Below are 16,734 nucleotides of genomic sequence, written 5' to 3'. Positions count from 1 at the left end.
AGGCACTCTCATTCCGCCTTCTTACATCACGTTTTATTATTCATCCCCAACTTCTCTCATTTATTACGCGCTTCTTTGTTATTTGATTTTCTTCCCGTATTCCTCCTGTCCTGTACCTTCCCTTGTTGCCATTCCCTTTACTCTTTGGGGCGTGGCTTCATAAAAGTGTTGCGGATCTCTTGAAACTGAATGTCCCAATCATCCCAGACGAACCCATTAATGCCATTCCTCCTTGGCTGGATATATCAGTTCCTATTAATTACACTCCTGTTGGTAGTAAGCAAATGTTCATAATCTACATAAACGATTTAGATACTGGGATCAGCAGTGACATAAGCAAGTTTGCGGATGACACCAAAATAGGGCGGCAGATTAAGTCAGGGCAGGCTGCAAATGCATTACAGGAGGATCTAAATAAACTGCAGGAGTGGACTGAAAAATGGCAAATGAAATTCAACACCAGCAAGTGCAGCGTACTTAATATTGGTAGAACAAATACTGATAATGTATACAGCCTTAACAACATCAACCTAGAGAAGTCGACTTGTGAAAGAGACCTAGGGGTACTTGTAAGCCCGGACCTACGGCCTAGAAAACAGTGCGTTAATGTTCGAAATAAGGCAAACAGAGTATTGGGTTTTATATCTAGAAGTGTAAGTAATAAGAGTGCAGAGGTCTTAATGCAACTATATCTTGCGCTAGTCAGGCCGCACCTCGATTATGCAGTTCAGTTCTAGTGCCCTTATTCACTAGAGTCGGTGCAGCGAAGAATGACGAAAATAATTCCGGGACTTAGAAACCTTTCCCTAGAAAGACGAAGAGTGCGGGGAGATATGATAGAAGTATTTAAGTGGGTGAAAGGAATCAATAAAGGGGATATAGATAAAGTTCTTATAATATCCGAGCAGGATAGGACTCGTAGCAACGGATTTAAGTTGGATAAGTTTAGGTTTAGGAGGGAGATAGGAAGGAACTGGTTCACAAATAGGGTGGTGGACGAATGGAACAAGCTTAGCAACTTTGTAGTAAGTGCTGGAACGCTGGAAAGTTTCAAAAGGAGGCTGGATAGATTCATGGATGATAGAGAGTGGTAGTAACTCTCGACAGGAGCTGCCATGCACAGTCCAACCGGCCTATTGCAGACTCCTTATTTTCTTATGTTCTTATGTGTCACACTAGAAACTATTAACAGACACATAGAGAATATTAAATCAAGTGAATGTTATTCTTTTACTGATGGTTCTGTGCAGACAAACACAGGTAGAACAGGCTGTACAATTTGGATCTACTTCGATACAGACTCCCTTAAAGAAAATGGAGGTGGGATGATATTCTGTAACTCTCAAAGTGCTTTGAAATCAATGAACAGCCCGTCCGGCTCTATGTCTAAAGTTGTATGTAATATTAAAAGAAATGTGATAACTGCCAATGAGAACAACTCTCGTATCGAATTTGTGTGGATTCCGTCCCATGTTGGAATTAGGTATCATGACCGTGCTGATAGACTGGCCAATGAGGCATGTAAGAAAGAACATGTTGACCGTGACCTTGGCCAGTCCAATGCTGTACTTAAAAACATTCAAGTCAGAATCATGAACTCTGATCTAGAAGAACTGAGAAATGCAGAGAGACCTGGCAGTTTTATCATTAGTAAATATGACAAATTTTGTGAAGAGAGATACCGGTATGGCCAGCATAAGGACAGAACTAGACAATGTGATGTAGTCGTGGCCAGAATTAGGCTAGGATACAGACACATCTGGCAAGTTAGTAACGCTGTACCCATACCGGAACACTCAGCCTGTAAACTTTGTGATAAACCTTTAAAGCATACACTTGAACACTATATTATGAATGTGACACTGTCAAAGACTTCAGGCCACCTGGCTTATTGTATCGTGAAGTTTGTAATTACTACATTGAATCGGGGGTGCTTGAGGACATTCTTGCTGTTTATCCAAAATTTGCTAGCCCACACTGATTAGTCTTCAATTAGAATATGACGTCCAATGTATATGAACCACTGTCCTGCGTGGCAGTGAACAGTGATACCACCCTCAGTGTCAAGACCTGACTGAATTACTCATAATTGGCAAACTGTATTCCAGGCTTTGTCAATAAATTTGTTAAACTAAAAAACCTTTATGCTGCCTGCCCCCTCTGACAGGAAGATACATCCTCTTTAAATTTTGAATTGTTGTTTCCTTCTGGTCTCTGACCTGACTAAGTTTACGTGCTTAAATTCTTTATAGTTGTTGGGATACAGGAACACACACTTACACACACACACACACACACACACACACACACACACACACACACACACAAAAGGAACTCTCTCCCCTACTGTCTCCTCTTCTTTACTTCCCCCCTTCGTCCCTCTTCCCTAACACTTAATACATCTTCAGTGTCTCTGCTAATACCGTTTTTAATTTGTACAGTTTCCCTTATTTTCCAATCCTATCAGCGTCTTGGCAACGGCTATAAAATGTTCTTACGTTAAATTTGTGACTGGCTGGCTGGCTCAGTTAAGCTACGACCAGGTGCTTTCTCTTTTCCGAGCTAAAAGAGAGAGAGAAAGAAAGGGAATGATTGAAGCAGTGATAGTCAAGCCAATGGTTACTCTACTACCAGCAAAACCTATTTCAATTTCTAACTTTGGTCTTTACTCCCGAGAGCTTCAGTGGGAAATGGTCGTGAGAGTGAAGGCTATACTGACGTTTAGCTACATCGATCACCGCCATCTACGATCCAGCTCCTGTACTTGTTCTCGGCCATCTTGTAACTTTCCCTTCTCTCTAAAGGGTTGACGTGGCGGCGGTGAAGGTGTCAAAACTGAACTGAAATTGAAAACGGAATTGAAATTGAAAATTGAACTGGGGTAAAGAATACATTTAATGATTCTTTACCAGTATAATATAGAAGGTAGACTGCTTGCGGTGCCATATGTGATAAATCAACTTTTTAATTTAGAAATATAATAACATGGTAACAAATTGATCTATAATATTATAATCGAGTGAGACGAGGCTTCAAAACCTTACTCGTGTCATATAGAAAGTTTCGACTGTCGGTTCAAACGGGTGAGGGTCGCCGAGCCAGCCAACTTGCCAAGGTGAGGTATAACAGGTCCAGTTTGAACCAGTAACAAAATATTCCGGGAGTGTGTACGCAGCAGCAGACGTAGGGAGAAATGGCCTAGCTGATTGTATCATTGCAGTGTTGCCCAAGTGTTTTTCTTCTTAGTTGAATGGATGTCTGTTTGTATTTCTGAATTTTATTATTTTATTTTATTAAGAATCCTATTTCACCTTTCGTTAGTTCATAGCTCCGAAGAGTGACTCGTTGAGATACACCAAAATTATCTGAAAAGTCTAATTATTATTTTTTTATTTTTGCTTATCTTTTTTCTCCTTTTTTTCGTCTTACCTTTTTGTTCTTTATTCTTTATTTCATATTTTTTCGCGTTTATTTCCAGCATATGAACTTCCGCATCTAATGCACTTACAGAAAGCTGCGCCAACAAAGACAATAATTACTCTGTACACTAAAACAAAGCAGCCTAGCGAGGTTAATGGACGAAAATAAACACTCTAATTATTTGCTTTTCTCGTGGAGGAGCCTGAGCAATATTGTGCACTCATCTGGGGTGGGGGAGGGAGGGATGACCTGAAAATTAGTCTCCCCAGCTTATTTTACCTCAAGAATAACCTAACCTAAACTAACCTAACCTAACCTAACCTAACCTAACCTAACCTAACCTAACCTAACCTAAACTAAACTAACCTAACCTAACCTAACCTAATCTAACCTAACCTAACCTAACCTAACCTTACCTAACCTAACCTAGAGACAAGGTTAATATTTCAAACATGTACCGACGTTATATTTACACATTCACTGCTGTCCGCGTTATGAATTAGTTTATACTCGAGCTAACTAGTAGAACCAGAAGGGTGTGTGTGTGTGTGTGTGTGTGTGTGTGTGTCTGTGTGTGTGTGTGTGTGTGTGTGTGTGTGTGTGTGTGTGTGTGTGTGTGTAGAATAAATGATGGTAGTTCTTACACACACACACCTCTCTCTCTCTTTCCACGAACTTCCTGTCCCTTATTCTCTTTGAGTGTAGGACAAAAGCCCCTAGGACAAAAGCCCCTAGGACAATAGCCCCTAGGACAAAAAGCCCCTAGGACAAAAAGCCCCTAGACAAAAGCCCCTAGGACAATAGCCCCTAGGACAAAGCCCCCTAGGACAAAAGCCCCTAGGACAAATGCCCCCTAGGACAAATGCCCCTTGGACAAAGCCCTTAGGACAAATGCCCTTAGGACAAAGCAGCCCCTAGGACAAAGCCCCCTAGACAAAAGCCCCCTAGGACAAAGCCCCTAGGACAAAAGCCCCTAGGACAAAAGCCCCCTAGGACAAATGCCCCTAGACAATGCCCCTAGGACAAAAGCCCTTAGGACAAATGCCCTTAGGACAAAAGCCCCTAGGACAAAAGCCCCTAGGACAAAGCCCCTAGGACAAAAGCCCCCTAGGACAAAAGCCCCTAGGACAAAAGCCTCCTAGGACAAAGCCCCCAGGACAAAGCCCCTAGGACAAAGCCTCCTAGGACAATAGCCTCCTAGGACAAAAAGCCCCCTAGGACAAAGCCCCTAGGACAAAGCCCCCTAGGACAAAAGCCCCTAGGACAAAAGCCCCTAGGACAAAAGCCCCTAGGACAAAAGCCCCTAGGACAAAACCCCTTAGGACAAAAGCCCCCTAGGACAAAAGCCCCTAGGACATAAGCCCCTAGGACAAAGCCCTAGACAAAGCCCCTAGGACAAAAGCCCCTGGACAAAAGCCCCCTAGGACAAAGCCCCTAGGACAAAAGCCCCTAGGACAAAAGCCCCCTAGGACAAAAGCCCCTAGGACAAAAGCCCCTAGGACAATAGCCCCTAGGACAAAAGCTCCCTGGGACAAACCCCCTAGGACAAAAGCCCCCTAGACAAAAGCCCCTGAGGACAAAAGCCCCTAGACAAATGCCCCTTGGGACAATAGCCCCCTGGGACAAAGCCCCTAGGACAATAGCCTCCTGGGACAAAAAGCCCCTAGGACAAAAGCCCCTTAGGACAAAAGCCCCTGGGACAAAAGCCCCTAGGACAAATGCCCCTTAGGACAATAGCCCTAGGACAATAGCCCCTAGGACAAAAGCCCCTGGGACAAAGTCTTAGGACAAAAGCCCCCGGGACAAAGCCCCTGAAAAAAAGCCCTTTAGGACAAAAGCCCCCTAGGACAATAGCCCCTAGGACAATAGCCCCTAGGACAAAAGCTCCTGAGGACAAACCCCCTAGGACAAAAGCCCCTAGGACAAAAGCCCTTAGGACAAAAAGCCCTAGGACAAATGCCCCTAGGACAATAGCCCCCTGGGACAATAGCCCCTAGGACAAAAGCCCCTAGACAAAACCCCTAGGACAAAGCCCCTAGGACAAAAGCCCCTTAGGACAAAAGCCCCTAGGACAAATGCCCTTAGGACAATAGCCCCATAGGACAAAGCCCCTAGGACAAAAGCCCCTAGGACAAATGCCCTTAGGACAATAGCCCCTAGGACACAACCCCTAGGACAAAAGCTCCCTAGACAAAACCCCTAGGACAAAAGCCCCTAGGACAAAAGCCCCTTAGGACAAAAGCCCCTAGGACAAATGCCCCTTAGACAATAGCCCCCTAGGACAAAAGCCCCTAGGATAATAGCCCCCTAGGACAATAGCCCCTAGGACAAAAGCCCCTAGGACAAAAGCCCCCTAGGACAAATGCCCTTGGGACAATAGCCCCTAGGACAAATGCCCTTGGGACAATAGCCCCCTAGGACAAAGCCCCTAGGACAATAGCCCCTAGGACAATAGCCCCCAGGACAAAGCCCTTAGGACAAAAGCCCCTAGACAAATGCCCCTTAGGACATAGCCCCTAGGACAAAGCCCCCTAGGACAATAGCCCCCTAGGACAAAAAGCCCTAGGACAAAGCCCCTTAGGACAAAAAGCCCCTAGGACAAAAGCCCCTAGGACAAAAGCCCTTAGGACAAAGCCCCTAGGACAAATGCCCTTAGGACAATAGCCTCCTAGGACAAAAGCCCTTAGGACAAAGCCCCTAGGACAAAGCCCCCTAGGACAATAGCCTCCTAGGACAAAAGCCCCCTAGGACAAAAGCCCCTTAGGACAAAAAGCCCCCTAGGACAAAAGCCCCCTAGGACAAATGCCCCCTAGGACAAATGCCCCTAGGACAAAGCCCCTAGGACAAATGCCCTTAGGACAAAAGCCCCTAGGACAAAAGCCCCTAGACAAAAGCCCCTAGGACAAAGCCCTAGGACAAAGCCCCTAGACAAAAGCCTCCTAGACAAAAGCCCCCTAGGACAAAAGCCCCTAGGACAATAGCCTCCTAGGACAATAGCCTCCTAGGACAAAAGCCCCCTAGGACAAAAGCCCCTAGGGACAAAAGCCCCTAGGACAATAGCCCCCTAGGACAATAGCCCCCTAGGACAAAAGCCTAGGACAAATAATAAGAAATTTTAAATTTATTATTTTATTTTTTTACAGTTTATGAACACTTCTCTAACCTAACCTAACCTAACCTTTCGAATTCTGTTATAGTTATAAAGAAGTATACAAGGATTGTTTATTAAATCTACAATGACGTATGTTTTGTCTACTGGGGTAATTACTCCCCTGACATTCAGTGACCTCACTGGGCCCTCGGGTCACCTCAGTAAATACAGAATGAACATGAAGGTGTCGTATTTTTTCTTTTCTATTTATTTAACAATGTTCTATATCAAAATTGAAAGTTATAATATTCTAATTATTTAAATCGTAATAATTTCATATTTAAATCTATATATTTTAAATATTTCTAATGACCCTCTCCTTAACATAAAGACAGGGGGCTTCTGTCCTATTATTGGGGGCTTTTGTCCGGGCTCCCTTCTCTCCACCTCCCCCTCCTCTCACCTCCCCTCCTCTCACCTCCCCTCCTCCTCACCCTCCCTCCATCTCACCTCCCTCCTCTAACCTCCCCTCCTCTCACCTCCCCCTCCTCTCACCTCCCATCTCCTCTCACCTCCCCCTCTCACCTCCCCCTCCTAACCTCCCTCCTCTCACTCCCCTCCTCTCACCTCCCCCTCCTCTCACCTCCCCCTCCTCTCACCTCCCATCTCCTTCACTCCTCTTCCCTTAGTCCGGATATTACACAAGGAACACGATATCATTTTTTTTTCTTCCTCTAAAAAATTTTTTCTCTACCAGCTGATGACATTTTAAGTCGGATTACCTGAAGATTAGACACCCCCAATTGACTTGATGAGTAAACACACTAACGGCAATCAAACCTAACGCTAACCTAACCTAACTCTAATCTAACCTGACCTAACCTAACGTTAATCGCACTCTAACCTAACCCAACGCTAATCGCACTCTAACCTGACCTAACATAACCTAACCTAACCCCAAACTTAAGATTAAGGTTTATAATCCTCAAGTGAAATAAATTAGGTTGTCTGCCTATGTATATTGTTTATATATATCCCGAATCAACTCAAATTTGTATCATGATCTTACGCAATATGTATGTATGTATGTATGTATGTATGTATGTATGTGTGTATGTATAATAATAATAATAATAATAATAATAATAATAATAATAATAATAATAATTAACGGTTTATTGAAAGAGCTTGGCAACCAGAAGGCTGAAAATATACAGTTACATATTTGGGGAATGGGTTTCGAATTACAAATAATATACAAGTAACATAAGTGCCACAAATAAGATATATAAGATATATGTGCATGTATGTGTGTGTATGTGTGTACAGTATATGTATGTGATGTATGTGTGTGACGTGGTCTAATGGTGATCATCCTCGCCTCGCAAGTGAGCGGACCCGAGTGCTATCCCCGGGCAGGGTGAAACTGTGGGCAAGTTTCTTTACGCCATTTGCCTCTGTCTACTCAGCAGTAATTGGGGACCTGGATGTTAATCGATTTGCGGATCGTATTCCGGGGTAATGGTTAGCCAGTGCAGTTGGCGAGTTGTCCGGTTTTCTCGGACTATTCCTTGACACTGGGTCATGCAACTCGTTAACTCAAGGTGTGGTTGTTGTGTTGGCGACAGCTTCTACACCTTAAACAAATTCACGCCTAGGTGGCCCTAAGGCCGGCCATCCTCGATTCCAAAGGGCTTCCATTATTATGTATGTATGTAAATAATAATAATAATAATAAACGGTTTATTAATAGAGTTGCAGCCGGTGGCTGAAAATATACAGACTTACATTTGATTTAGACATAATGATATAATATGCATTGAATACATTTACAGGGCTGTACAGTACATAAGTCAGGAGTTGTTTATTATTTTAACAATAGATGGGATGGTGCTGTTCTTATATCTATCGGTGCGGGCTCTTATGGGCTGAATTTTGTTGTAGTGTATATATGTATGTGTGTATGTATGTATGTGTGTGTGTGTGTATGTATGTATGGGTGTGTATGTATGTATGTTTATGTATGTTTATGTATGTATGTATGTATGTATATGTATGTATGTATGTATGTATGTATGTATTTATGTATGAATGTATGTATGTATGTATGTATGTATGTATGTATGTATGTATGTATGTATGTATGTATGTATGTATGTATGTATGTACCCCAACAGTTGGCTGCCTCAGTTACTGGAGGTGTGAGTGATGAAAGCCCGGTATGCTTATGATGGCTGATGATGTATTGTTATGACAAACCTTCCCTCACTCACTTCCCCCTTCCCTGCTCTACCTTACCTTCCCTTCCCTCACTCACTTCCCCCTTCCCTGCTCTACCTCACCTTCCCTTCCCTCACTCACTTCCCCCTTCCCTGCTCTACCTCACCTCCCCTCCCTCACTCACTCCCTTCCCTGCTCTACCTTACCTTCCTTCCCCTACTCACTTCCCCTTCCCTGCTCTACCTCACCTTCCCTTCCCTCACTCACTCCCCCTTCCCTGCTCTACCTCACTCCCCATTCCCTCACTCACTCCCTTCCCTGCTCTAACTTACCTCCCTTCCTCACTCACTTCCCCCTTCCCTGCTCACCTTACCTTCCCTTCCTCACCCACTTCCCCTTCCCTGCTCTACCTCACCTTCCCTTCCCTCACTCACTCCCCTTCCCTGCTCTACCTTACCTTCCCTTCCCTCACTCACTTCCCCTTCCCTGCCTCCCCTCACCTCCCTTCCCTCACTCCACTTCCCTTCCCTGCTCTACCTCACCTCCCATTCCCTCACTCACTTCCCTCCCTGCTCTACCTTACCTCCCTTCCTCCTCACCTCTCCTTTCCCTCTTCTTCTCTAACTCACCTTCCTTCCCTCACTCACATCCCCTTCCCTGCTCTACCTTACCTCCCCTTCCCTCACTCACCTCTCTTTCCTCTTCTTCTAACTCACCTTCCCTTCCCTCACTCACATCCCTTCCCTGCTCTACCTACCTCCCTTCCTCACTCACTTCCCTTCCCTGCCTACCTCCCCTTCCCCACCCTTCCTTCCCTGCCCCTCCCTTCCTCACTCACTTTTCCCTCTTCTTCTAACTCACCTTCCCTTCCCTCACTCACATCCCCTTCCCTGCTCTACCTTACTCCCCTTCCCTCACTCCTTCCCCTTCCTGCTCACCTTACCTCCCTTCCCTCACTCACTCCCCCTTCCCTGCTCTACCTTACCTCCCCCTTCCCTCACTCACCTCTCTTTCCCTCTTCTTCTCTAACTCACCTTCCCTTCCCTCACTCACATCCCCCTTCCCTGCTCTACCTTACCTCCCCTTCCCTCACCTCACCTCCCCCTTCCCTGCTCTACCTTACCTCCCTTCCCTCACTCACCTCTTCCCTCTTCTTCTCTAACTCACCTTCCCTTCCCTCACTCACATCCCCTTCCTGCTCTACCTTACCTCCCCTTCCCTCACTCACTTCCCCCTTCCCTGCTCTACCTTACCTCCCCTTCCCTCACTCCACTCTTCCCTGCTCTACCTTACCTCCCTTCCCTCACTCACCTCTCTTTCCTCTTCTTCTCTAACTCACCTTCCCTTCCCTCACTCACATCCCCTTCCGTTCCATTACTAACCTTCCCTTCCCTTCACCCACCTCCCCTTCCTCGTCCATTTCACCTCCCCTCCCGTCATTCATTACCTCTTCCCTCCGCCCCTGATCTCGTTGACATCACCCTCCCTCTCTCTACCTAGCCACTCCATCCCACTCCATCCCACTCCATCTTTGCTCTTCGCCACCCCATCCCCCTACCAGGCCATTGCTCCCTCTACCTAGCCACCATTAACTTCCTAGACTAAACGTGTTGACATGACCCAAATTACTCTCGACATGTCCAGCTCACACACCACCACCACCCATGCCGCCTCACGGTTCCCCTTTCTTTACATTACGGGTTTTTTTTTCGTGTTCTAATTCCCTTCTTCTTAAATTTCAAGTATAAAATATTGTTAACATCGTGTCAAAAGTGTCGGCCATAAGTTTCTGTTGGTATGAATTACGTTGATTCGGATGGTGTGTGCGGTTGATTGGGGCAGTTTCGCTCATTACTCGCCCACACTGACTGAACCATCCTTTATGTATTAAATTTGTTGTATTACATTGTGTAGTTGTTGTGCTATGTTTGTATATAAGCTAGATAAGTGGAACTATGTCAGTAAGGTAATTTAGATAAAGTTTACGTGTTGGCCAATCAGGATATGATACGTCAGTGTTTGACGGTAGAGAGGTGACGTCAGTGGCTGGATGGTAATCGGTAGTCAGTCTAGGCACAGCTGTGTTAAGTTAAGTAGTTTACCCTCTCTCTGGTGTTTTGGGAGTTGGCATTTATTTGAGTATTGTGATTTGTTTTGCTTGATATTAATTTTGTGTGATCTTGTTGGACCTTCAATCCTTACTCAGCCACTTCCAAACATCTTATCGTATTATTATTGTTTTTTAAATTTATTTTATTTTATGTACATATGTGGTGGTAGGAATAAGTTATTAAATGTTCATATTTTTATTGACGTGTTTATGTTTTGACCTGTTAACTTGACCTTTGTTGGGAGAACTTGGGATTAATAACATAAATAAACACTGATATATTTGAAAGACTCAAGTGATTTGTGTTTATGTAACGATTCACCCTAGGGTCGTAACACATCGCCCTATGTAAAGGATATTATTTGTTTTGTTCAGTTACCCCGGGCAAATGGCGGGTTACGTTTTCTGTCAAAAAAAATTAAACGACAATAATATATTTTAAGTATTATAGGTAATTGCATTTCGTTATTCTTTAACGAATGTATTTACGAGTATATTTATGTTATAAGATGTGTATTTTTCACATTTATATTGTATATTTAATGGAAAAATAAATAAATTAGTGTTAGGGCCAAATATCATAGTTAGTGCAAGAACATATAAAGCCTGACACACGTTTTCTCTTACAGATTTGTTTGTGACGATGAGCACAACGCCCGCTCCCATTGTCCTCGTCTTAGTGTCTGCCCTTCTGCTTACCTGCAACGTCTTCTGGTTGTATTCCTCAACCACACAAACAGGGGTGAGTTGTCCTCCTCCATCACCACCACCACCACCACACACAACAACCACAGAGGTGAGTTGTCCTCCCCCACACACACACATACACCCACACAGACACACACAGTCATGAATAACTACTAATTATGGGTAATTTATTGTTTAAGAGATCAATCCCGTGGTATAATGAGTTCACTGAGTATCACTTTTATCTGGCATCAGTGTGTAAGCCCCGTTGTTGTGTACATGACTTGGTAATACTGACAGCAGGGTCGCGGGTAATACAATATGCGTCTGTTTTGTATTCAATTACTGTGTGTTATGAATTATTATTCTCTTACACAGGTTAGGTAAGGTTAAGCTAGACTAGGTTATGTTAGATTAAGTTAAGTTAGGTTCAGTTAAATTAAGTTAAGTTAAGTTGTTGTTAGGCCAGACCAGGCCAGGCTAGGCTAGAGTTGCAGTATTCAAAGTTGGGACAACTTGGTAATTGGACGCAATGTTGTTCCTATTGTGTGTGAGTCTTATAAATAATATCCTCTCTCTCTCTCTCTCTCTCTCTCTCTCTCTCTCTCTCTCTGGTGTAACTATGATCATTTATCATGTGTCTATGTAAGAGCGTTTTTGAAGCACCTGAAGATTAGCCTCCTAACTTGTTTTACCTTATGATTGATCACCTTAAAGCTAACCTAACCTAACCTTGTACACACATCTTGGTTCCGGCCAGTACAGGTATAAGGAGTTAAACTGGTTTTATATCTCACCACAATCACCCCAGAATTATTCATATGACGGCTGTTCAAAGATAACTAAATGACTCAGTGGACGTGATGTAATGTTGACGAGAGTGTATTGTTGAAGACCTTGCCCTTCCCCTGCCTCACCCCCCCCTCCCCGTCTCCCTCTCTCTCCTCCCCCCTCTAGTCCCCGCCTTTATCAAGTGGTACTCTCTTATGGAACAGTGGCCACGTAGTACATATTAATGGTTCTTTATGAGGACTATGGGAAACCGTGGTGATGTTATTTAAGTTCACATTCAACGATAACAACCTCTATGGTAAATATGAGCAGGAAAACTAGCGCACACACACACACACACACACACACACACACACACACACACACACACACACACACACACACACACACACACACACACACACACACACACACACACACTACTACTACTACTACTACTACTACTACTTTACTGTCACTCGGGATCGAGTATGCCGATCATCCAGCTATGATACAATGATATGAGTTATTAGGAATGTCACCTAGGTTGGTAAATTCTGAGATGACTAAGGAGGCCGATACGGAACCGGCAGAGTTGTTCACAGATGTTGCACATGTGGAGGGCTGACATCGAGTGCGGGAGGGGCGACGGCAGCGTTTTTCCGGCATTGGCGCTTGTCTGCCTCGGTTTGCAGTTGAGCTAACTCGAAAGTAATGACACCTTCTCGTGTGGTGCTCCTCTAAGCGTTACTGTGTGGAGTAATAGTCTCCCATGAGGGTCGATTTGGCACTTTTTCAGGTTTGTCTTAAGACTTCCTTATTCCTTTTCAGTTGCCCGCCAGCGTTACGTTTACTATTCGTTAGGTGACTGTAAAGTAGCTGCTTTGGCAGTGTACTGTCGTCCATGCAGGTAACATGGCCAGTCCAACGTAGTTGTTCATGGATAATGGTAGCCTCGATGCTCCTACAGTTGGTGTCAGCAAGAATACTGGCATTTGTTCTCTTGTCTTCCCAGCAAATTCGGAGGATGGAACGTAGAATACGTTGGTGAAAGTTTTCAAGTGCTTTGAAGTGCCTCCTGTGTGTGACCCATGTCTCGTAGCCACATAGCAGAGTGGGGAGGACCACTGCTCGATATACGTGCAGCTTGTAGATAATTTCAGCTCCTTACAGCTGAAGACACGATTTCGGAGTCTGCCAAAGGCTTGAGATGCACATCTTATCCGATGCTGAACTGTGCATAGGTGTTCAGGATCTCCTTTAGATCGTGTTCAGTGTGAGCAACAAGGGTTAGGTCGTCTGCATACTGAAGTTCAGTCATGGAAGCTGCCGACACCTTTGTTCTTGCCTGGAGGCGTCTCATGTTGAAAAGACCCCTTCCCAGTACTCGATGTTCAGCCTGCTGGCTAAATTGTCACTGGCACGAGTAAGGAAGGCAACCTAAAAGATGGAAAAGAGAGTTGTTACACACCCTTGTTTAACCTCTGTTTGGATGGGGAAGAACTCTGACTGGGTGCCGTTGTGCAGGACACTGCCGTTCATGCCATCGTGGAGTTGCCTCACATTGATGATGAATTTTGGTGGGGAGCCAAAATGGCTGAGGGTCCAGCAGAGGGCTTCCCTGTTGACCGACTCGAAGGCCTTGGTTAGGTCAATGAAAACCATGTACAGGTCACGACGCTATTCTCTGCACTTTTTCTGTATCTGGCGGGCAGCAAAGATCATGTCAGTGGTGCCACGTGAAGGTCTAAAACCACATTGAGATTCAGGGAGGAAGTTTTTTGCCTCGAGAAGAAGTCTGTTTAGGACTCAGGCGATAATCTTGCCAGCTGCGGAGAGCATGAGATCCCACAGTAGTTGCCACAGTCTGACCGGTTACCATCAGATGAGTGGAGAGGGGCTGTGCCACGATCGACTGGCCCATAAAATATTCTAGTGGAAATTAAAAATTTGCACATCTTGTGCTGATCTGAAACTTTTTGTGCTTCACATGCTTTATTTTTAAGCCAATCGTTCTTTAGATTGCGAAGTTCTGCTGGGTTGCCTCTTTCTTCTTGCGGAAGGGTTCAGCTTTGGTCAGAGACTGAGGGTTGTTCTGCCAGTCAGTTTATGCAGCACGTATATCGTCGATGAGTACTTTGATTACCGGGTCATTTTCATCAAACCAGTCCTGGTGTATTCTTTTGATCTGGCCGAGGGTGTCTGCAGGTTTTTGTCATAACAGTATTAAGAGTATCCCATTCAGAACTAGGATTCACGTTGTTTGCTGTTGGGTTGTTTATAAGCCCGTGATCGAGCTGCTCTGGAAGCATGTGCTACCTCTGGATCCTCCAGACGCTTAATATTTAAACCTCTTCTGGAGGCTTGCTGCCTTCGCCGTTTTGGGGCAATGTGAAGTGAGATCTTGGATCTGACAAGTCGATGATCAGTGTCACAGTGGTCTGAGCCACGCACGACACGGGTGATGAGGACATCTCGGTGTTCTCTTTTTCTAACAGTGATGCACAGTAGTCAATGAGATGCCAGTGTTTGGATCGTGGGTGTTGCCACGAACCCTTTAACGTATCGGCCTGCCTAAACAAGGTATTGGGGATAGTGAGGTTATGTGCAGCACACTTGCTGAGGAGTAGGCAGTTGGCATTACACTTGCCGAGTCCATTTCTCCCTATGGTTCCTTGCCTAATCTTAGCATCTCTGCCATGATGCCATCTCTGGCATTGAAGTCGTCAAGGAGCACAACCTTGTCTTCTCTGAGGATAGAAGTTAGCACTCCGTCGAGGTTGGCATAAAAGGCCTCCTTGATGTCTTCCTCTGCATCAAGTGTTGGGGCAAATGCACTGATGAAGAATGCATGAAGTGAGTGTTTCAGTGGGACTCGAAGCGTCATGAGGGGCTCGTTGATCCCATTGGCATTTCAGTTGCCTGTGTAGGATGCGTTGGCGGATGGCAAAGACAACTCCATAAATGCGGTTTCTCCGCAGCAGGCTTACCCTTCCAGAAGAAGATATAGCTGGCCCTCAACTGGGAGCCGGGTCTCACTGATGGCTGCCATGTCCATGTTATACCTAGCCAGCTATTTTGTCACAAGACAGTTCTTCTTTCAGGACGCTCATTTGTGCCAGTATCCAGAAGGGTCCTGACATTCCATGCAGCGACCATAAGAGGCTGTATAGTTTGTTTTTGTTTGGATCCGTGATTTTGGTTGCCCAGTCAGTTCGGGTTTTTAGGCAGGCTATGTTTAGAGCATCTTTTCTAGCCCCCCATGTGGGGTGGCTGAATGCTCCCCAGCTCTCAGTCTGAAACAGGACCGGATTGCACTAGATTGCCAGTGCAGAATCGACCATCTTATCTGTGCCGCCCATGTGTAGGTTGTGACTAGAGACTCCCGGCAGTCTCTCTGCCTGTCCCTGTCGCCACTCGTCCGTCGCCATAGGACTTTAGGTATAAGGGGTTTTGATGATGATGAGAGGTATGATGAGCTGGATGATGGTTGTGCATGGTTGATTTATGTGGTGGCGGGCATGCTGCAACCACATCTTGTCTCCCTTTTCCTGATCCAGTGGTGCAAGTGTTGCAACGACTGCGGATAGGGAGAGTTGCAATGGACTGCCGATAGCCCAGTTTGTTGGGTTTCGCCTTAGTAGCCTGTTCATCAGGTATTGCCTTCGTCCGCCGGTGTAGTCGTTGGGTTCCCATGGTGGTCACCTCCTCCGCCTACACCGCCGTTGGGGTTATGTTGGAGCTCTGTAAGCATGTCTACCTGGTGCGGGGTTCCACCACAGATTTTTTGTTCGGGGTTTACTCCCATAGTCTTATGTCTACCAAGGTTAATCCGCAAAGCAGCAGGGTGGTGGTTAGTAGGGCCCAGGACGTGTCCACATGCCAGTGGGCCGATGCGCCATCCCTCTGGGGCCCACTGCTACTCCAGGATCCTCCACTGATCTAGCCTGGGCCCCAGGCACCCAGTTACCGTGTGTTGCCACAAGGAGGCACAGCAGGAGTCTTGATGGTGAGAAGGCGTGTGAGTGAGGGAAGACCTGCAGAGTTGGTTCCCTGTTCGCCACAGGGCTAGCCAGCGGTGGCAGCTGAAGAGAGCAGAGGTGGCTCTTAACACTAATAATGCTGCCACACTAGACGCATTTCATCACCCTGTGTGTGACTACACAAACACACACACACACACACTCAAACACACACACTCAAACACACACACACACACACACACACACACACACACACACACACACACACACACACACACACACATTCACACACACACACAGACACACTCACACATACACACACACACACACACACTCAAACACACACACTCAAACACACACACACACACACACACACACACACACACACACACACATTCACACACACACACACACACACACACACACACACACACACACACATTCACACACAC

At 45.5% G+C, this 16,734-nt stretch overlaps 1 protein-coding gene across 2 annotated transcripts in view; it reads left to right on the top strand.

Moving 5' to 3' along the window:
• The first annotated feature begins 11,450 nt into the window (after positions 1–11,450).
• The window catches only part of LOC121868829 (alpha-1,3-mannosyl-glycoprotein 4-beta-N-acetylglucosaminyltransferase C-like), a 46,527-nt gene continuing 41,243 nt past the window's right edge, over positions 11,451–16,734 (top strand). For both annotated transcript variants that reach the window (XR_006089463.1, XM_042369796.1), the window contains exon 1: positions 11,451–11,637. The gene's annotated coding sequence lies outside the window, so the exon portion shown is untranslated. The remainder of the gene's footprint in view (positions 11,638–16,734) is intronic.

This window comes from Homarus americanus, unplaced genomic scaffold, assembly GCF_018991925.1.
Source record: "Homarus americanus isolate GMGI-L3 unplaced genomic scaffold, GMGI_Hamer_2.0 scaffold30535, whole genome shotgun sequence".
NCBI classification, from domain to species: Eukaryota; Metazoa; Arthropoda; class Malacostraca; order Decapoda; family Nephropidae; genus Homarus; species Homarus americanus.
Note: the sequence above shows the minus strand (reverse complement) of the source record. Positions and strands in the feature narration are given on the sequence as shown.